Raw genomic sequence first — 22,848 nt, forward strand, 5'->3', positions numbered from 1 at the left:
CTCTCCAGTTACCCATTAAGGACACAACAAAAGAATCACGAGAAGTCCAACCCCCAGCACCTTGGAAAAGCTGACAGCATGAAGGACTATGGTTCCCGCCTACCCTCTTTCTTCTACACAGGCAGCCATCACCTCCCTCCTGACTCCTGACCAGCTCTGGAAAGCAGTGAGTGTGCAACGGGAGAAGCACACCAGCTGAAGAGTGAATGAGGTAGGGGAGGAGAGACCTGGAGGCTACCCTGCAGCCAGGGAAGAAGAGGCAGAGGAACAAGTACAGGGTGATGTTAGCAAAGGGCCTCCTCACCCACTGACAGGATTACCTGGGGGTCCTTCCTCAAACCTAAAGTAGAGCAAAGACTTAGAACCATTCAGAGCTCAGGAACACCAGCTTATCTCCCCATTCAGGAAGGATTCCGCAAAGAAATGCATGCCAGTGTAATGCAGTGCTGGCTTGAAAACTGATTTTTAGTCTACATCTCTGAGTGGAAGTTAATTGGCCTTTTTTCTTTTTGAATTCACATCAGCTTGGGTATACCTAGCTGTCTGCCTGAAACATCTAACCACAGAGAGAGTGTGCTTTTCCTACAGGTTGAATTCTCATCTCAGAGTAATTTCCACAATTTCTTTCTGGCTTTGGGGTGGGATTCCAAGGACCATTATAGCTTGTGTCAGCTTGAATTTGTTTTTCTTGCTCCATAAATCAGTTTCATTGTCAGGCATGGTGAAGGTTGGTTGGTTGGTTGGTTGGTTGTTTTTCGCTTATTCTACACACCTCAGTTCCCAAACCCCAGATATGAGCTCTAAATATGTAACTGAAATAAGACTGGGCTTCTTAGTCCCTCTCTCTTTCTCTGTCTGACTTGAAGGCAATTGTCCAGTTACCTTAACAAAGAAATAAAAAAGGCAAATAAAACAGCCAACCAGGGAAAAAAAAAAAAAAAAAAAAAAGAAACCCCCATAAACCTTTCACCAAAAACCTAATTCAAAAGCATGAAGGGATAATGCAGAATTTTAAATATCTTTTCTTTCTTTTAAAAATATAACACAAAAGACATTTTCTCTGTCATAAATTAAGGCAATTCAGAAGTATATTGACTCAACAGTGAAAGTTCTTCACTACAGTGCTCCATTTCCCCATCTTACCCTTTTCTGTAGAGGTAACAACTATTAAGAGTTGAATATACATCTTTCCAGATATTTCTCTTGACATTTAAGTAGATAAATGTTAGGTGGGAATTGTTTAGCAGTGGAAGAAGTGAGGGGGTAATCATAGGGGTATTCTTTACTCAAGTTTAGTGAGTATTGATAAAGTTAACGAGATCTTTAAAGAGACAGAGTTACTACAAGGGGAAAAGACAACCAAGGAATGACTTGCATTTTTTAAACTACAAATGTTAAGACAGGCAAAAGCAAGGAAGGGATTTGACCAAAGAGAAGGAGGACTCTTGGCAAAAGCGGCACTGTGCATAATGCAGTCTCCATGCTCTGGCTGATTATGGTAACAGCATTCTAATGAGATAAACCACATAGAAATGCATGAATAGTAATTAGAAGAGAGAGGCGGCTACAGACCCCAAGTAGGTTTACTTTGATGGGCGGTCTCAGGAGGAGTTTGGAAGTGGTTTGTACCATACACAAAAAATAGTGTCAGGAGAGAAAAGGACACAATGATTGCAACAGGGCTGACACAGGTCACAGGTCTGCCTGCTCTAGTGAGCTTCTGGGCACCTCTGACTTGTCGTGTTGTTCCCCTTCTCCCCGAAGTGGGTCAGAGCTGGCATGAAGTCAAACACCAGGTCGTTGCACAAGGACTAGCTTACCTGACCTCTTTGTTTCATAAAAACTTAGATGTTAGGAAACCAGGATTGGGGAAAAAGCAGTTGTTCATTCTCCTGGTGGCCCAGGTAACAGTTCAGAGCACTTTTGGGGTGTAAGTGATGACTCCGCTTATTCGCTTCCATTGTTTTCTTTGGGAAAACCGTTTATAGGGTGTTTGATTCATTGGAAAGTGTACATTTCTTTTGTTCTTTTCTTCTTCGCTTGGTTTTGCAACATAGATACAAGTTTGAGTTTGAATTCCAGAAGCTGTCTTATATTATTAAGTGGACTTAAAGAAAGAAGTCACATGGTTGGTGAGAGCATCCTACTGAGAGGTGGGAGGAGCTTGGTTTCACGAGAATTTTGGAGCACCCCTTTGTGTTTTGGATGGCCTACCCCTGTTACTTTGTCATTAGTTAATGCATTTCTTAAATGTTAACTCACTGCTACTTCAGGTTTTCTGTACGTGAAGTCAAACTTAATCTTCATACACCACACACTGTCTCCTTTTTGCTTCTTTTCCTTGTGTTTTGTCAGATTCAAGTTTGTTGTTGATTGTGGAGTGTATTTTCTCTCTAATCATTTTGAAGTTACACACCCTATGTCTATCCTTAAGTGCTTACTATTAATATTTTGAAGAACATGTTGAAGCTATGTTTTTTATCTTCTTGTTAAGAATTAGTTTTTTGTCTTTACCCTTTCACTGAACAGGTCAAAAACCTAACCATTTACTAATGTCTCTCCTCACCCAGTTCCCCATGTTGACATCATTTATCTCTTTTAATTCTGTTTGTTTTCAACCACTTCATTGAAGTATTATTGACATGTAAAAAGTTGTATGTATTTAATATATACAACTCAATGAGTTTGGGGATAAGTATAGACTCATATTATTTTAAGCTCTTGAGTATTAAGTATCCAGGCTCTCCCAGTATTATTATGAAGTTTTATTTTTAAACCTATGTTTTATGACATTTTAAGGGATTTTTAATGTGAAGATTGGTAAACACATATGCTTATTCTACCCTGTAGATCTAATCTACACATAATCACATAATAAGATATTCACTAAAAATGCATCGAGGAAGTAGGGGACAGGGTTAAGAACACATCTCAATTAAAAAAAAGTTGCTCCCAATTCTTTCTTCTATAACATAACAAAATTTTTTCAGCAGTTGTGCAACTCTATCTGTTCTGTCTTCTGTCTCTCACTGTACCCTCTGCTCTTTCTTTCCCTCTTGGAAAACTTTCTCCTTAATGCTCCCTCACACTGCTCCCCTCTGATCTTTCCTTTATGTCTACAGTCCTTTCCCAACTTCCCACTTTTATATCTACTCGTGAACCTATCCACTACCGCAAAAGCTCCATGGCCAAGAGATGAGCATAAAGGATACTTCCACCTCGGAAAACATGGGAAGGGTTATTTTAATGACCTAAGATGTAACATATATTTTAAAGTCATACATACTGTAAACACAATAGTACCTTAACAAAGAAATAAAAAAGGCAAATAAAACAGCCAACCAGGGAAAAAAAAAAAAAAAAAAAAAAGAAACCCCCATAAACCTTTCACCAAAAACCTAATTCAAAAGCATGAAGGGATAATGCAGAATTTTAAATATCTTTTCTTTCTTTTAAAAATATAACACAAAAGACATTTTCTTTGTCATAAATTAAGGCAATTCAGAAGTATATTGGCTCAACAGTGAAAGCTCTTCACTACAGTGCTCCATTTCCCCATCTTACCCTTTTCTGTAGAGGTAACAACTATTAAGAGTTGAATATACATCTTTCCAGATATTTCTCTTGACATTTAAGTAGATAAATGTTAGGTGGGAATTGTTTAGCAGTGGAAGAAGTGAGGGGGTAATCATAGGGGTATTCTTTACTCAAGTTTAGTGAGTATTGATAAAGTTAACGAGATCTTTAAAGAGACAGAGTTACTACAAGGGGAAAAGACAACCAAGGAATGACTTGCATTTTTTAAACTACAAATGTTAAGACAGGCAAAAGCAAGGAAGGGATTTGACCAAAGAGAAGGAGGACTCTTGGCAAAAGCGGCACTGTGCATAATGCAGTCTCCATGCTCTGGCTGATTATGGTAACAGCATTCTAATGAGATAAACCACATAGAAATGCATGAATAGTAATTAGAAGAGAGAGGCGGCTACAGACCCCAAGTAGGTTTACTTTGATGGGCGGTCTCAGGAGGAGTTTGGAAGTGGTTTGTACCATACACAAAAAATAGTGTCAGGAGAGAAAAGGACACAATGATTGCAACAGGGCTGACACAGGTCACAGGTCTGCCTGCTCTAATGAGCTTCTGGGCACCTCTGACTTGTCGTGTTGTTCCCCTTCTCCCCGAAGTGGGTCAGAGCTGGCATGAAGTCAAACACCAGGTCGTTGCACAAGGACTAGCTTACCTGACCTCTTTGTTTCATAAAAACTTAGATGTTAGGAAACCAGGATTGGGGAAAAAGCAGTTGTTCATTCTCCTGGTGGCCCAGGTAACAGTTCAGAGCACTTTTGGGGTGTAAGTGATGACTCCGCTTATTCGCTTCCATTGTTTTCTTTGGGAAAACCGTTTATAGGGTGTTTGATTCATTGGAAAGTGTACATTTCTTTTGTTCTTTTCTTCTTCGCTTGGTTTTGCAACATAGATACAAGTTTGAGTTTGAATTCCAGAAGCTGTCTTATATTATTAAGTGGACTTAAAGAAAGAAGTCACATGGTTGGTGAGAGCATCCTACTGAGAGGTGGGAGGAGCTTGGTTTCACGAGAATTTTGGAGCACCCCTATGTGTTTTGGATGGCCTACCCCTGTTACTTTGTCATTAGTTAATGCATTTCTTAAATGTTAACTCACTGCTACTTCAGGTTTTCTGTACGTGAAGTCAAACTTAATCTTCATACACCACACACTGTCTCCTTTTTGCTTCTTTTCCTTGTGTTTTGTCAGATTCAAGTTTGTTGTTGATTGTGGAGTGTATTTTCTCTCTAATCATTTTGAAGTTACACACCCTATGTCTATCCTTAAGTGCTTACTATTAATATTTTGAAGAACATGTTGAAGCTATGTTTTTTATCTTCTTGTTAAGAATTAGTTTTTTGTCTTTACCCTTTCACTGAACAGGTCAAAAACCTAACCATTTACTAATGTCTCTCCTCACCCAGTTCCCCATGTTGACATCATTTATCTCTTTTAATTCTGTTTGTTTTCAACCACTTCATTGAAGTATTATTGACATGTAAAAAGTTGTATGTATTTAATATATACAACTCAATGAGTTTGGGGATAAGTATAGACTCATATTATTTTAAGCTCTTGAGTATTAAGTATCCAGGCTCTCCCAGTATTATTATGAAGTTTTATTTTTAAACCTATGTTTTATGACATTTTAAGGGATTTTTAATGTGAAGATTGGTAAACACATATGCTTATTCTACCCTGTAGATCTAATCTACACATAATCACATAATAAGATATTCACTAAAAATGCATCGAGGAAGTAGGGGACAGGGTTAAGAACACATCTCAATTAAAAAAAAGTTGCTCCCAATTCTTTCTTCTATAACATAACAAAATTTTTTCAGCAGTTGTGCAACTCTATCTGTTCTGTCTTCTGTCTCTCACTGTACCCTCTGCTCTTTCTTTCCCTCTTGGAAAACTTTCTCCTTAATGCTCCCTCACACTGCTCCCCTCTGATCTTTCCTTTATGTCTACAGTCCTTTCCCAACTTCCCACTTTTATATCTACTCGTGAACCTATCCACTACCGCAAAAGCTCCATGGCCAAGAGATGAGCATAAAGGATACTTCCACCTCGGAAAACATGGGAAGGGTTATTTTAATGACCTAAGATGTAACATATATTTTAAAGTCATACATACTGTAAACACAATAGGGGAAACTGCTGCTTAATAGAATGCTGTATCAATTCCCATGTAAAATGAAGAATTAAACCCTAATTTATCTGTTCTAAATTTCCATTCCATGGTTTTTGCTTCCTTTAAGTATACCTATATCAAATAAAGTATTAAAACATAAACGGCATTTTGTCTGGGGAGAGTCTGCAATCTGTTCTTAAACATATAAATGAAATAATTCAGAATAAGGGAGTAAGGCAAGCATATATCCACTCACCCACCATATCTAGTGCATATTTACAAAGCCCAACTGGTGTGAGTACCAAAAGCAACAAGGCATACAATTCACAAACAAAAATTGCCATTTTAAATAAATATTATATGCATATGACATGGAAATTATTGTAAAGTTATAAGATCAACTATCAAGCCAATTAAACATAACTACAAATACAGGTGTAAATGATATCGCCAAAAAACGGTTAGTAGCATTCTAGGGAATAGCTTTCCACATATAAAAACAGAACTAAATGTTAGGACACAGAAAGTTTCAGAGTTTAAATACCTAAGGAATGACTCTTTGAAATATAAAAATTAATATCAGGACCACCTTATGGAACTTGTCTGAGGTGGGACCTTAAAATGGAGACATCGGTGGTAGGACCATTCATGAGTAAGGAGCGTCAGTAAGAACCAGTGAAGAGGCAACCAAGAAGTTGTTAGACTCAGGGTAAAGTGACATATACACATGTCCTTGCAATACAATTAAACACAATTTGCTCTCTTATTTAATCAGTGCCAGTCATGTGCTAGGCACAGTTTGGCATGCCACAATAAATCGTGGGCATCTTGAGGGCAGGGATGATGCTTCATTCATGTCTGCACACAGTAAATGCCAAATGTTTGATATTCAAGGAACAAGATGTCGAGATGCCCAAAAAAACTGTTTCATGATTTACTCAGGGTCACTCTAATATGGCTAAGTGCCCAAATTAGGTAACAAATATTAGCCATCTCTAAGAAGAAATAGAGTTCATATGCAAATCCAATTTTAGAGGTAGGAAGAGTAGGTTTAATTTGTATGTTTGCATTTATAATTTGTTCTTGGGATGGTGGTGTGGCAGGAAGGTACAAATTCTTCCTTGCTTATGTGTATACATGTGTGTTTTTATGTTAGTATGTGCACTGGGGCCAAAATTCGGTTTAAAATGAGGCTTTCCTGGAAGTCTGATTTTACCCCAAATGCCTGCCACTAACCTGGCAGCTGTGTTTGCCACACTGGGAGAGCCCCTAAGGAGTAAACTGGGGAATAAAAATTCATTCCTCATTCATAGCAGGGCTGTGCTTGAGACTATCTGCCTTGTGCTAGCTTGTCTTCATTTTAAAAGTAAGAGATAGTAAGATATGTGAGACAAAAAGGAAAAAAATGAAGGCAAAACTCTACCAGGAAAATAGATGAAACAGTAAAAGTAAACTGTTAGAGTCAAATCCATTAAGCCAACAACCCAGAAGAAAAATGAACACACAAACTCAAGGGGCAGATGAGACCCGTTATCTGAATCCAAGTGGCTGAAAGTAGTCATAAATCTTTGGTGCAAGTACCAACGAAAAGACAGGGAAATTTTATAGGACATGATTGGAGACAAAAGTTCTCAAAGTTCAAGGTCCCTTTAACCCTTTTTACTGCATTGGCCCTTTTGATAATCTAGATTCCTGGAAAACCACGCATGTGTACAATATCTTGCCTGTACTTTTAGGGAACCCCTGCATCCCCTAAAGCTCATCTGTGAATTGGTGAATGCCTTCGGTCTTCCCTCGTAGCAAACTGCCCAAGTCATCTCCCCTGGGCTCTGCATCACACCAAGCATGCATTTTTCCTTGTGCATCTCTCCCTCAAGGTATCAGAAAGCATCTGCCACTTATTTCATCCCTGCTTACAAATTACAGGGCAGGCAATATAGGAGTCACACAAATGTAATACATTTCATGAAATAAACACAACCTTAGATCCCACAAGTCATGGACAATCCTTCCTAAGTGGGGAAAGTTCTGTCACTACTGCAGCTTTCTCCAGCCATACCAGCATTGCTGTGAAGTGTTTGATTGGTTTCAGGCTTTCAACAAAGTTGACACAAACTATATTTGCTCATCTATAACTCAAGGGGATAAATTCAGAAGGTGGTGCTTTTTGCTTCTGATATGCATACAAGGTGATACAGGTTGAGTTCCCAGGGAAGTGCATTGGGATGCTGAAATGGAGGGTAGTGTGCAAATTGTCCATCTGGGAATGTTTTGGGATCAACACCTGTGAAAAGGAGGGAAGGAAGCAGATGGGGCACAAGGATAAGTGGCATTATGAGTCAGCCCTCAGGACAGTCTCTGCAGACCCCACCCTTGCTCCGGAGCTAAGATGGTCCTTTGGAGTTGGTCTGCATTGGGATGAAATGGCTGTGTCTTTATATGCCAGTGTATGCGGTCTACCCCAGGAAGGACTAATTTTGGAGCAGGTGACCCCCTGCAGTTGCAGCAATTCCTGAAGTGACTGACCATCTACTGACATCATTCCCAGCAGCTGATGTCACATGCCCTTTCTGAAGGCGTTTCTGCGTGGTGTACCTCCATGTCTGTCACACGACCCGATCCACTTCAAATAAACTTCACTTGATGCAAGCTTGATGGGTTTTAAATGGAACCCATTTCAGAAAGGCAGGATATCTACTATCAGAACTAATTCATTCACATAGTATTCATTAATGTGCCAGGCACTGTTTGGGGTGCTAATGATATGGTGGTGAAAAGTCGCTACCCTCATTCTAGGGAGGGATTTAGATTAAAAAGGCAATCCAATAAATTAATAACACAACTTTGATAATAGGAAGCAATTTGAAGACAGACAAAGCAGGGTGAGAAGATAGAATGACTGGGTAGCCAGTGAGGTAGGTGCTAACTTAGGATGGTTGTCAGGACAGCCTTCTCCGAGGAGGTGACAATTCAGTAAGACTTGATTAGTAGTCAGGGGCAAGTGGCATGAAACTCTGGGGATAAAAGAATATTTCAGGCAGAGGGAAGGAAGTATTGTATAAAGACCTCAAGCAGGACTGGGCTTTGCACATTTTAGGGTCCAGCAAGGCTAGTACAGCTGGAGCAGAGAGAAGAGGAAGTGGTAGGGACAGGGCCAGGACCTATAGGACTAGGAGCCCTGAAAAGCAGTTTGGATTTCACACAAAGTACAGTGGAAAGTCCATGGAAAGTTTCCAGTGGAAAAGAAACATGACCTACTTTGTATTTTTAAAAAGTCTGCTCTGTGGAGAATGGGCTAAGAGATTGTGGAAATAAAGACTACAGTTTCAACATTAAAAAATTCTGATAAAATATACATAACATAAAATTTGCAATTTGAATGTTTTTTTGACATTTCCATCTTCCCAAAGAGAAACTCTGTATCCATCAAACAACAACTCCACATTCCCCTCTCCTTCCAGCCCCTGGTAACCACTCTTTCACCACACTTTTCTTTTTTTTTGCGGGGGGAAGGGTGGTGGTGGTCTGTGTTGGGTCTTCCTTGCTGTGTGCGGGTTTTCCCTAGTTGCGATGAGTGCGGCCTACTCTTCGTTGCAGTATGCAGCCTTCTCATTGCGATAGCTTCTCTTGTGGTGGAACACTGGCTCTAGGCACAGGGGCTTCAGTAGTTACAGCACACGGGCTCAGTAGTTGCGGCATGTGGGCCCTAGAGCACGCAGGCTTCAGTAGTTGTGGTGCATGGGCTCAGTAGTTGCGATGCGCAGGCTCTAGGGTGCACGGGCTTCAGTAGTTGTGGAGCATGGGCTCAGTAGTTGTGGCTCATTGGCTATAGAGCTCAGGCTCAGTAGTTGTGGCACATGGGCCTAGTTGCTCCATGGCATGTGGGATCTTCCTGGACCAGGGATCAAACCCGTGTCCCCTGAATTGGCAGGCAGATTCTGAACCACTGCACCACCAGGGAAGTCCTCACCACACTTTCTTTCTGTACAAATTTGCCTATTCCAGACACCTCATATAAGTGGAATTATACAATATTGTCCTTTCGTGTCTAGGTTATTTTAATTAGCATAATGCTTTCAAGGTTCATGTATGCTGTAGCATATATCAGAATTTCATTCTCCTTCAAGGTTGGATAATATTCCATTATATGTCTATACCACATTTTGTTTATCTATTCATCCAGCAATGGACATTTGGGTTATTTCCACCTCTTGGCTCTTGTGAATACCGATTCTATGAACATGGGTATACAAATATCTCTTCCATTTGCTGCTTTCAACTCTTCTGGGTATATGTCTAGAAGTGAAATTGCTAGATCACATGGTAATTCTATGTTTAATTTTTTGAGGCGTCACCATACGTAGTGTCTTCCACAGTGGCTGTACCATTTTATATCCCTACCAGCCAATGCACAAGGTGCAGCCATGGTGGCTGTTACCAGTTTACATTCCCACCAACAGCATAGGAGGGTTCCCTTTTCTCCACTTGCTCTTAATCATTTATAGTTTGTAGACTTTTTGATGATGTCCATTCTGACTGTTGCAAGGTGGTACCTCATTGTAGTCTTGATTTGCATTTCTCTAATAATTAGTGATGTTGAGCATCTTTTCACTGCCTGTTGGCCATCTGTATGTCTTCTTTGGCGAAATGTCTATTTAGATCTTCTGCCCATTTTTGGATTGGGTTGTTTGTTTTTATGATATTGAGCTGTATGAGCTGTTTGTATATTTTAGAGATTAATCCTTTGTCAGTCACATCATTTGCAAATATTTTCTTCCATTCTGTAGGTTGTCTTTTTGTTTTGTTTATGGTTTTCTTTGCTGTGCAAAAGCTTTTAAGTTTAATTATGTCTCATTTTGTTGTTGTTGTTGTTGTTTCCATTACTCTAGGAGATGGATCCAAAAAATACTGCTGTAATTTATGTCAAAGAGTGTTCTGCCTATGTTTTCCTCTAGTAGTTTTATAGTATCCAGTCTTACATTTAGGTCTTTAATCCATTTTGAGTTTCTTTCTGTATACAGTGTTAGAGTATGTTCTAATTTCTTTATTTTACAGGTAGCTGTCCAGGGACTTCCCTGGCAGTCCAGTGGTTAAGACTCCATGCTTCCACTGCAGGGGCATGGGTTCAATCCCTGGTTGGGGATCTAAGATGCCCCATGCTTTGTGGCACAGCAACCAATCAATCAATCAATCTGTCCAGTTTTCCTAGCACCAGTTATCGAAGAGACTGTGTTTTCTCCATTGTATATTCTTGCCTTTGTTGTAGATTAATTGACAGTAAGTGGGTGGGTTTATTTCTGGGCTTTGTATCCTGTTCCATTGATCTATATGTGTTTTTGTTCCAGTACCATACTGCTTTGATTACTGTAGCTTTGCAGTATAGTCTGAAGCCAGGGAGCCTGATTCCTCCAGCTCAGTTCTTCCTTCTCAAGATAGCTTTGGCTATTTGGAGTCTTTTGTGTTTCCACAGACATTAAAAAGTTTTTTGTTCTAGTTCTGTGAAAAATGCCATTGGGAATTTGATAGAGAGTGCATTGAATCTGTACATTGTCTTGGGTAGTATGGTCATTTTAACAATATTGATTCCTCCAATCCAAGAACAAAGTATCTTTCCTTCTGTTTGTGTTGTCTTCAAGTTCTTTCATCAATATCTTAGAGTTTTCAGAGTACAGATATTTTGCCTCCTTAGATAGATTTATCCCTAGGTATTTTATTCTTTTTGATGTGATGGTAAATGGGATTGTTTCCTCAATTTCTATTTCTGATAGTTTGTTATTAGTGTATAGAAACGCTACAGATTTCCATATGCTACTTTTGTATCCTGAAACTTTACCAAACGCATTGATGAACTCTAATATTATAGTTTTCTGATGCCATCATTAGGATCTTCTATGCATAGTGTCATGTCCCAGGGCTCATTTTATATGTCCTTCTTGGAGACTGGTGATTTCTGACTCCAGGGAAAAATTATTATTTTTGAATTAACTTCATTTTTCTCAATTTCTTGCTAAGTGCTTGTTTCAGGGAAATCTGGACTTAGCTTAGTCTTTATTATGAGGTACAAATTCTATGAAATCTAGGCACATATTTACTTATTAATGACTCTGATGACTTTAATGAAGGCAGAGTCTCATTAAACGTGACTGATTATCTTTGACAACAGAGCTGAACACACACCATTTACCAATCAATAAATTAATTGTTTGTCCCTGCTGGTATTCAAAGAGAAAAATCAAATCTTTATTTAAGCTAGAAATGCTTACAGGCCTACCAGAGGGTGACATACCAAAACATTCTGTCTAGGCTGTGAGACACTAGTTAATGACAACTGATCCAGAATACCTACTGGTATTTTCTCCCAGGTTCTCTTAGCTGCTGCTGCTTCTATTTGTCTGTGACAGAAGTAAAGGACCTTCTAGGACCTACTACAGCCAAAGCCGCAATTACAGCACAAATATCCTATGCAGTCAAAAAAAAAAAAAAAAAAAAAAAGCAAGTGCAAACAAGGTTCCACCAGATCTGTATGCATTTCAGCACAAGTTTCTAGAGATTCTTCCTTCAAGGAAACATTTACAAAAGCTCCAATTCTTGATGCTGCCCCTAATAAATGTAAATTCTCTATATTTTTCCGTTTACTAAATCATGTATCTTCAGTTTGAGTATTCAAGAGATTCAGTTCTGGGAAAGCAGGTGGCCTATATATGTCAGCCCATTACTTCTGCGTTTATTACTTTACACATAAAATACAAAGGCCTCCTCATTCTGTGGTTGGTGCAGTGAACAGAAGGAATTAGGCTGGGTTTCTTGATATAGGAGCCACTACACTAGCATGATTTGTAAAATCAGGGCAAGTCAGAGCACCTCTGTGTTCCAGTTTCCTCATTTGTTAAGTCAATATAATCATGCTAGATTATACTTGGAGAACTGATCTTTGACCCAGTTAACAAAAGAGCCCTCCAAGGCAAACTGTGGCAATATTGGTTCACGCCCTGGCAGTGCTTCAAAAGAGACTCTTTGAAAGAGAGAAGCAACAAATATGAGATACTTAGGTGTAGGATTTAATATCTGTCTTATATTTTCAAAAAATTTTTCAGGTATATGACATCATTTGATCGTCACAAAAGTTATGCCATTTAAAAGCAGCAGAGACCTTTACTCACATTTTATAAATAAAGACTCCAAAGCTCAGAGAATTTAAAAGATGAGCCCAAGTGTACTCAGCTAGTTAAGGTAGACCTAGACCCTGGGCCAGATTATCCAATTGCTAATTATTGTCCAACTGCTAGTTGGGTATTTCCTTACAAAAGTATCTACTGTCTTAGGACAGATTACTTAAGCCCAACTTCAGTTATCTCCATTCTGTAAACTAAAACCATATTTTCTCTGTCAGGCATAAGAATGTTGTGAAACTAAAGCTTCAGTGTATGAGGCTCTATGAGAATGCTTCTGGGATATACAGTGGTAAATAAATTTAACTTGTGATACAATGGAAAGGATTTGATGAGTTAGGGGTGATGGCAACATACAGTGACCATGCGAACAGTGGGGTCAGCTAAACAAACATCTAGATTTAACTGGAATCAATGTGTTTACTTGTGACAATTATAGCCCCTTGATTTGGGGGTAATTCCATTTCATTCAACTTTTTCGTGAATAACATGCCAGATATACAAAGCTTTTTACTATCACATTAGCCTTTTTCTCATAGAATTTTGGAACTTAAAAATTAAATAAACATTCAAGCTAAATAGAGAGTGAAGAATTAAGTCAATTTTATAGTCTTTACTGTAAGATTTGCTGATATTTTAATGAGGCCTTATTCCTGTCTGGTACTGTGGCAAAACGTTAATGCACATATTATGGAGTTAATCAATCATTAACCCCAGTTTAAAGGTGAGAAAACTGAAGCACAGAGACATAAAGTAATTTGTTCCAGCCTCAAGCTGGTGTTCAAATGTGGCTCTATTTGCCACAGATCTTTTTTACCTACTTGTTTATACCAAGACCCTGCTAGTCAGGAATTGTGCTGGGTACTGAGAATACAGGGGGAATAGGTGATGAATCCAACCTCTGAGTAGAGTCAGTTTATTTTTGTACTTGATTGTTCATTCATGCAGTATGCATTAAGCAAATACTGTGTGTAGACCCTTTTCCAGGTGCTGGACAGACAACTAGACTTCACAGATACAGTCCATTAGGAAAACTAAATGTTGCTGGGAGGAGGAGACGCATGAACAAACAATAACACTGTGTCGCATGTGCTCCCCTTGAGGTACAAACAAATCCTATGGGAACATAAAGGATGGAGGGGGTTATTCTGACCGCTGACTGGGGGATATTTGTGACACATCTGAAGTGGCTGATGAATAAAAATGGGACGTCCCAATTCAAAAGGTTCACCTCTCAGACATTTACTATTTCCCCTGAGATTCATCTTTCTGTTCCTTTCTGTATCTTTCCATCTATGCTCTCCTAACATGGCCAGAGACAGTAGGAACAGAACCTGCACCACCAGCTGAGTTAGGGTACGACTAGATAGCAAGTGTGTGATTAATAGCAGCAGATTCAGCCACCTATGCTGAGCAAGAAATTTTTATTTATGACCTTCTTTTCATCAAGAAAAGACTTCAGCCCAACCAAACTGGGGAATTCAGGATGGAGGAAAATAGGATACTGGTCCTAGATAGCTAAGATGCATATCAAAGGGATAATTTCAGTGAGTCCAGACTCTTGCATCTTCCCATACATAGAAAAGCATGAAAATCATTAACTTGAGATGTCTGGTTTTTCGTGATTAGCAGTCATCTTTAGATGTTTGACTACATTTTTTTGGTATTGGGTTTTTTTGTTTGTTTGCTTGTTTGTTTTGAGCAAAAACTCTTATATACCCTGGCTCCTCCCTTACCTCTTGGGATCAGTCCCTCAGAGCTATCGGGAGACTGCTTCCCTGGTTACAGTCCTCAGTAAGGACCCCGAATAAAACATAATTCTCAACTTTTAGGTTGTGTGCTTTTTTTTTTTTCCAGTTGACCAGTTTCTTTTCACGCATCTTAAACCCCCCTCCCCTTAACAGTTACTTCTTTTCCTTTGGCATCTCCCCAGTAGCACACTCAGTGTGTGCATCTTCTTTAGATTTACACTCTTTTTTAAGAAATCATAGTCTATAGACCAGTGGAAGTTTTAGCACTACCCAGTCAGCTCACTCCCACATACTAAAAGTATATTTTAAACAAATTGAAGGAAATTTCTTCTCTCAGATGTATAATCCTCAAGTTTGGCCTTTAATAGAGTAAGATTATAATGCATTTGCTCCAGTGAAAAGTAAACTGTTTACATTTCTGACAGCAGGGAAAAAAATGATGTTGAATGTAGCACTGAATGTATAATTTTTCCTCCCAACATTCTGCAAATGAGATAAATATTTTTAATGTCTGATAGGATTGATAAATGAGACCTTGGAGTGTTTTGTGAATAATTTTATGGTCTACATTATGTTTTAGAAAAAAAATAAAAATAGCCTCTGTGGTGTAACACTGTGGTATAAACACTGTTTCTCGGAAGCTAGATAAAATGTTGTGCTTATTGTTTTCTCATTTTCCATCCTTAAGGTTTGTATATATTCACAACAATGATATTATGAAGAAATGTTAAAAATTATTCATCTAGTTACCTAAGAAATTTACCTACACTAATACTGGTGAGGATAAATGCAAGTATCTTTAAAATTAAATAAACTAAACAATATACTAAGCCACCCTCCAGTTCTGGGTTCAGTTGCTCTTCTGAAGACAGTGTGATTCTGGCTATGCTAAGACAGCCTGCAGCAAGAACCTGAAGTCCAACTTTGACAGATTAACTCCTACATCTAGGCTATGTGGCTTTCCCATGTGTAGAACCACACCTATTACAACACCCACATAATTTACAATGACCTTACAGAGACAACTGATAGTATCCTCATGGCACATCTAATTAAGCACTGCTGCAATGGAAAAAAATTAACTATTTCTCTAGAACCAAATGCCTGTTCTAGAAGCAAAACTCTAACCCCCATGGAAGAGATGCATAAGTGAGCTATGTCATGGTTTACCCAAAGCCATATCTTAGTGCTGTCAAAGTGATGCTCTGGACTTCATCTCCCATTGGCTTGGGAATCATTTGGTCATTTTCCTTCCCTAGATTGAAAACTTTTTATTTACTTCAAAGCAAACGTGAAATTCCCTATGTGAAAAGGGAAAGAACCCATGTTAAACATATAATAGTCTATTTTTCTACTTTCCTTAACATTTCTAACAATAAAATAGGCTTGGAGCACTGAGGTTAAAATGGTGGGATCCATCAGAGGAAGGAGAAAGAACCCATGTTGGAAATAGCACAGGTGGGAAAGATCTCCCCTTGGTTCTTCATATGGATCTGTCCCAGGTGCTTATTGGAACTGTACAAATCTTGATCTTCCAGTTGCCTGTATTAAGTTCTTGGCAAAAGTATTTGGGGCATCCTGACAAAGACAATGAGGACACAGAGAGATGAGAAAGATATATCTGTGTTTACTACGTTAAACTTGGAAGTTTCATTTCCATTTGAGTAAATGGATTCCCTTGATCATTTTGCCTGATCCAAACTTCCTCTAAGTAAGGTAAAGGTTTCAACATTTGGCAGCTCAAAGTGTAATGATCACTGGTAAGGACATTTCTTAGCTATACAAATGATAAAATTATTCCTACTTGAAAACTGTGGTAAGCTTGTTTTGAGATCTTTGAAGCAAAGCTGCTGTGTGATTCATGGCCTTATTTCTGACCAGTATGGAATGATGGAGGCCATGGTCTTTCAGGGTAGAAGAAACCAAGAGCTGAGGGTACTTCCCTTTCCTCCCCTCCTCCTCCCCCTCCCATCCTTTATCTGAGAGGGATGGGAGGAGGGGGTGCTCAGCAGTCCACTAAGATGTTCATGTTTTCCCACTACAAAATGAGCATCTTTTCCAAAGGTCTGGGTTCTAAGTGACTTCTTTCTCCCCAGAGAAATTTGCCCTGGAGTCTGCAGCTAACTCATACACCTTTTCACATGATGAGTTGGCAGACAGCCTTTAAAAGTTTTCTGGCAAGGCTGAGAGCTGGGGGATTATTTAGATTTACTGTTCAGATTTACTATCAGATTATTTAGATTTACTGTTTGTCTACAATTATATTCAGGGTAGCTATGACTACAGAATTCCTGTATACCTGTTAGAAACTGACACTGCTCTGGCCAACTTTGGATACCTTATTATGAGTATAACAGTTTTTTTTTAAAGTCATTTCTTTTATGTCTTCAAGTTATCATCCTCCACTCTTAAAAGAAATGAGAATAGATTTTAATTTTCTCCTAACCAAAATGTCTTCTGCTCACTCAGTATAGTTCTTTACTGTTCAATAGCACCAGAAACTGGCAGTTTTTTTACTTCCTTTTCCTCCACTTCGATGATTTACATGTTATGGATATAGGGTGAATGCTTACCCCCACCTCCTCACTCCCCTTCCCAATCCCCTCTGTGATAAAGTCACCAACATGACTAGAAATAAAACCTGCCTGAGCTTTACAGTCTTCGTTTAACAGACTTTTCTGGGAGTGGTGAGAGAAGTTTTCTTCTGATATATTTGATGGTCGAACTAATAGTAAACTGAAATTCATTACATATTCAGGAAACCTGACTTATGCTAAAAAGAAATCTTAATAGGAAAATCTTGGCACTCAAACTTTAAAAATTACAGGAATTAAGGAATATAAAAATTCAGGAATATAATCTTTCTTTAACAATTACTTAATCTCCGAAATTTCATTTTGACCTCTGAACTTGTTAGTCACTCACTGTGCCCATACTTTCTTTGAAAATAAAAATTTCCACGTTGCTGAAAACTCTATACTATAATCAGTCAATGTTTATAACTTATTGATGTGACAAGAGGATAGAAATATTGCTATGAATGTGATTCTCTCTGAAGACTAAAGACTGAAATTTCTCGAGGAAATGGATCAAAAGTTTCCTTCGTTGGAGTTAATATATGATGAAATATACAAACATGAAAATTTTCCAGTTAGTTGCACTGAAGTTAACATTTTTAGATCGATGGAGAAGAGACAGTTGTAAACTAGAAACCAGTGAGGAAAGAGAAATTAACACTGAGACATGACAATAAATGAGGAAATTGACAGTTTCATGAAGAGTCAGGGAAGTGGCCGAAACTGTCCAACTGCAGTCCCAAGGATGGTTCACAGGGGACAGTGGCCGCACCTGTAACTCCTCCAGGGCTGTCCTGATCGAATGGGACAATTAGCAGAGGGGAGTGTTACTGCCACTAGCAAGCTAATTCCTCAACAGGAGCTAAGAGGAAGGAGCAGAAAGAGAGGCACTGTCCCTGGAAACCTCCATATCAAGGAGCTGTTGCATTCTAATTGCTTACCCTCCAGACCTAGCCTCCATGCTGGAAGTGAGCAGGATTCCTTTTGGAAATACATCACCAGGGGGTCAGTTTCTTAAAGGACCTAACTCCCATGTGAGACGTGCTAAACAGTCTATGACTGTAATAAGTCGAGGGGAGATAAGGAGAGCAGTCAAAAGCGTGGCAACTACATTCAATGAGCAGTGCAATAACCCAAAATTAATTTTGATTTTTCTTTTCAGTTCAGCATGTGTTCATACTTCCCTTCCTCTCCTCTTTTTTTTTTTTTCTTCCTACAGGGTGAGCTGGCAGGAATGACAGGATGACAGGGAGGGGAAATGGAACAAAGAGGTGTCACCAACAGGTGGGGCTCCCCACCTCCCTGCCATTTGTCGACTGTTCACTATGATTCAATTACGATGTGTTCTACCTTCCGTCATTTGATCTGTACAACATCCTAGGAAATAAAACAGACTCAGAGAGGTTAAGAACCTTGCCCAAGGTCACACTGCTGTTTGGTCACAGAGCATGCTTTAGGCAGCTGGAATGGCAGGTACACCAACTTCCCTGAGGTCTCCTACCCAGGAAGATGACATCAGAGCCTCTTGGCCTCACCACTGGGATGCAGGCAGTGGTCCTTCCAGGTGTATGCAAGTCATCATCATATATAATTTTCTTGTTACCAGTTAAGAGGCAATCCCTTCTATGCCTCTTCTAGACCAAAGGATACAAAGGGTTATCTCCATTCTTGCTACCATCTCACATTCTAGAAAATTTTACCTAATTACCAGAGCCTACTCTTTGTAGTGATGGAGAAGACCAAAGGAGAGCAAAGTCCTTTTAAGCAGCTATTCTTAGTTTTCTGTAAATCCCTTTATTTGCATTATCTATTTTGCCTCTCACGAGCTAAAGTGTGGGTAGTTAACTCTTAGAATAAGTATAGTGAAGAGAAAGAAGGGAGTACCGTTTTTATAGCAGGACAGAAAAGAGCAGGGCAAAGTTCCAAGAGAGAAACAAGAACAGTGGCATATTCTTTTCAGAAACCCAAGATTTTTTAACTTGTAAATGTGTTCAGTTCATGCATATTCAGACTAATATCACAATTGCGGACACTGAAATAGAATTTTGAGGACAGTATTTTACAAATAAAGCAGAAGACAAGTGATTTTACCCCCATAAACTGCAAATCACAGTGTATTCCAAGACTATTTTGAAGAATCATACTGAATTTGGGAGGCAAAAGCAAATTGATTGATGCATACATAGAAGGAAAGGCTAAAACAATTCTGGACATAACAGGAAAAATAAAACCATCTTATCCTTAAATGTCTAGGTCTTAAAGACATTTTCCATACTAATGTAGTGATGGATTTTAAAATATTAAGCTATAAGATGTCCAGAAGATTTTAAAATAACTTGAAGTTCTTTTATATAACTTCATCCTAATGTAAACTAGCTTTTAAAATTTTTTATCAATATTTGTGCTTTAAAAATAACCTTGAGGACCTAGAAGAACTGAAGAGCAAACAAACAATGATGATGAACAACACTATAAAAGAAAGTAAAAATTCTCTAGAAGGAATCAATAGCAGAATAACTGAGGCAGAAGAATGGATAAGTAACATGGAAATAAAAGAGTGGAATTAACTATCACAGAGCAGAATAAAGAAAAAATAATGAAAAGAATTGAGGACAGTCTCAGAGACCTCTGGAACAACATTAAACACACCAACACTCGAATTATAGGGGTTCTGGAGAAGAAGAGAAAAAAAAGGGACTGAGAAAATATTTGAAGAGATTATAGTTGAAAATTTCCCTAATATGGAGAAGGAAATAGTCAATCGAGTCCAGGAAGTGCAGAGTCCCATACAGGATAAATACAAAGAGAAATACACCAAGACACATATTAATCAAGCTATCAAAAATTAAGTACAAAGAAAAAATATTAAAAGAAATTAAAACACTTACAGACAAGCAAAAGCTAAGAGAATTCAGCACCACCAAACCAGCTTTACAACAAATGCTAAAGGAATTTCTCTAGGCAGGAAATACAAGAGAAGGAAAAGACCTACAAAAACAAACACAAACAATTAAGAAAATTATAATAGGAACATACATATTGATAATTACATTAAATGTAAATGGATTAAATGCTCCCACCAAAAGAATCAGACTGGCTGAATGGATACAAAAACAAGACCCATCTATATGCTGTCTACAAGAGACCCACTTCAGACCTAGGGACACATACAGACTGAAAGAGAGGGGATGGAAAAAGTTATTCCATGCAAATGGAAATCAAAAGAAAACAAGAGTAGTAATACTCAAATCAGACAAAATAGACTTTAAAAAAAAGATTATTATAAGAGACAAAGAAGGACACTACATAATGATCAAGGGATCAATCCAAGAAGAAGATATCACAACTGTAAATATTTATGCACCGAAAATAGGAGCACCTCAATACATAAGACAAATGCAAACAGTCATAAAAGGGAAAATCGACAGTAACACAATAATAGGGGACTTTAACACCCCACTTTCACCAATGGACAGATCAGCCAAAACGAAAATAAATAAGCAAACACAAGCTTTAAATGACACATCAGACAAGATGGACTTAATTGATATTTATAGGACATTCCATCCCCTCAAAACAGAATACACTTTCCTTCTCAAGTGCTCATGGAACATTCTCTAGGATAGATCATATCTTGGATCACAAATCAAGCCCTGGTAAACTTAAGAAAATTGCAATCGTATCAAGTATCTTTCCAGACCACAATGCTATGAGACTGGATATCAATTACAGGAAAAAATCTGTAAAAAATACAAACACATGGAGGCTAAATAATACACTACTAAATAACCAAGAGATCACTGAAGAAATCAAAGAGGAAATTAAAAAATACCTAGAAACAAATGACAATGAAAACACAACGACCCAAAACCTATGGGATGCAGCAAAAGCAGTTCTAAGAGGGAAGTTTAAGCAGCACAAACCTACCTCAAGAAACAAGAAAAATCTCAAATAAACAAGCTAACCATACACCTAAAACAATTAAAGAAAGAAGAACAAAAAAACCCCAAAGTTAGCAGAAGAAAAGAAATCATAAAGATCAGATCAGAAATAAATGAAAAAGAAATGAAGGAAAAATAGCAAGATGAATAAAACTAAAAGTTTGTTCTTTGAGAAGATAAACAAAATTGATAACCCATTAGCCAGACTCATCAAGAAAAAAAAGGGAGAAAACTCAAATCAATAGAATTAGAAATGAAAAAGGAGAAGAACTGACACTGCAGAAAAACAAAGGATCATGAGAGATTACTACAGGCAACTATATGCCAATAAAATGCACAACCTGGAAGAAATGGACAAATTCTTAGAAAAGCACAGCCTACCGAGACTGAACCAGGAAGAAAGAGAAAACATAAACAGACCAATCACAACCACTGAAATTGAAACTGTGATTAAAAATCTTCCAAAGGAAAAATAGCAAGATGAATAAAACTAAAAGTTTGTTCTTTGAGAAGATAAACAAAATTGATAACCCATTAGCCAGACTCATCAAGAAAAAAAAGGGAGAAAACTCAAATCAATAGAATTAGAAATGAAAAAGGAGAAGAACTGACACTGCAGAAAAACAAAGGATCATGAGAGATTACTACAGGCAACTATATGCCAATAAAATGGACAACCTGGAAGAAATGGACAAATTCTTAGAAAAGCACAGCCTACCGAGACTGAACCAGGAAGAAAGAGAAAACATAAACAGACCAATCACAACCACTGAAATTGAAACTGTGATTAAAAATCTTCCAACAGACAAAAGCCCAGGACCAGATGGTGTCACAGGTGAATTCTACCAAACATTTAGAGAAGAGCTAATAGCTATCCTTCTCAAACTCTTCCAAAATATAGCAGAGGTAGGAACACTCCCAAGCTCATTTTATGAGGCCACCATCACCCTGATACCAAAACCAAACAAAGATGTCACAAAAAAGAAAACTACAGGCCAATATCACTGATGAACATAGGTGTAAAACTCCTTAAGAAAATACTAGCAAACAGAATCCAACAGCACATTAAAAGGATCATACACCATGATCAAGGGGGTTTATCCCAGGAATGCAAGGATTCTTCAATATACGCAAATCAATCAATGTGATACATCATATTAACAAACTGAAGGAGAAAAACCATATGATAATCTCAATAGATGCAGAAAAAGCCTTTGGCATTTTTTTTTATTATGTTGACGGAATTTGCCTCAACATAATAAAAGCCATATATGATAAACCCACAGCCAACATCATTCTCAATGGTGAAAAATGGAAACAATTTCCACTAAGATTAGGAACAAGACTAGGTTACCCACTCTCACAACTATTATTCAACATAGTTTTGGAAGTTTTAGCCTCAGCAATCAGAGAAGAAAAAGAAATAAAAGGAATCCAAATTGGAAAAGAAGAAGTAAAACTCACTGTCTGCAGATGATATGATACTATACATAGAGAATCCTACAGATGCCAGCAGAAAATTGCAAGAGCTAATCAATGAATTTGGTAAAGTTGCAGGATACAAAATTAATGCACAGAAGTCTCTTGTATTCCTATACACTAATGATGAAAAATCTGAAAGAGAAATTAAGGAAACACTCCCATTTACCATTGCAACAAAAAGAATAAAATACCTAGGAATAAACCTACCTAAGGAGACAAAAGACC

Source organism: Physeter macrocephalus, chromosome 5 (genome assembly GCF_002837175.3).
Source record: "Physeter macrocephalus isolate SW-GA chromosome 5, ASM283717v5, whole genome shotgun sequence".
Taxonomy (NCBI): domain Eukaryota; kingdom Metazoa; phylum Chordata; class Mammalia; order Artiodactyla; family Physeteridae; genus Physeter; species Physeter macrocephalus.